Below are 1103 nucleotides of genomic sequence, written 5' to 3'. Positions count from 1 at the left end.
TATCCCACAAACCCACCCTATATTCTACATCCTAATATATTGCACTCACCAGCAAAGGCAGCAGGATTAACATTAAATAGGCTCATAATCACCATTTAATAAGACTTTGTTTAAACATCTCACACTCTCAAAACATCCCTAATACAAACAGAGGTCAACGACGGAACATTTGGAAAACTTAGACTGCATCTTCATATAACCAAATAGATGAAGATAATCAGAAATTGGGGCTGTGATTGTGTGTCCTCTACTCCTCTTAGGACGGCCATTCAAATCCTCATCATGTATAATATAACGTATTTATGGTGGGCAGGACAGCTGCTTCTAAGACTAGTAATATATGCAAATTGCTGTTTTCATGCAGTCATACATGTGTGGCACGCCAAAGAGTGCTGGTTTGCATCATTTGGGGGACTGTGACAGCCATACTAATGAATTCTATATTCACATAGAGTTTCACACAGTGCGTGTTGTGAATTGGGCCTGCAGTTTGGCTGGGCTTCATGTCTGTAATCATCTTGCACATTTTCAGACACCAGGGAAATATATCTGATAATAAGGCTTAATGGTTTTTGGAAAGATTTGAGTTTTAGGCAATCCATGACATCAGAAGTGCGTCATCAGAAAATGACTATGAGACCTTATTTTGTACTCATTTAGAATCCAGAGTGTAGTAGCTGTAAAGATGTCTTTCACCCAATATTTACCAAAGAGAGAGCAGAGTCAGCCTATTCATTAAACAGTGTCTAGACAAAGCAAAACCTCAACAATAAACCCTGTTTAGATAGCAGGTGACTGGTGACTGGAGCCATGTAGGGAATTCATTGCCGTAATTAAAAAGCCTGGCTGGACCAAAATGATGAATGTCAGGTATTGACTCGCTGTCAGGCTGCCTGTGTGTGTGTATGTGTGCGTTTGCGTGTGTTGTTTTTGTTTCAGGGTGTCCAGGGTTGATTAAAGTTAATGATGCAGGCCCTTCTCAGCCTCTTGCTTCTGTTCCTGCTCCACATAATTAGGACTGAGAGAAGGATGGTCTAATCAGACAACTGTAGCTTCCCGCTACAGTTTGTGAATGCCAGTCAAACAGTAGTCACTCGACCCTT

Source organism: Morone saxatilis, unplaced genomic scaffold (genome assembly GCF_004916995.1).
Source record: "Morone saxatilis isolate NCDOM2014 unplaced genomic scaffold, NCSU_SB_2.0 Contig24, whole genome shotgun sequence".
NCBI lineage: Eukaryota > Metazoa > Chordata > Actinopteri > Moronidae > Morone > Morone saxatilis.
The sequence above is the reverse complement of the archived record's forward strand: the minus strand, read 5'-3'. Positions refer to the sequence as shown.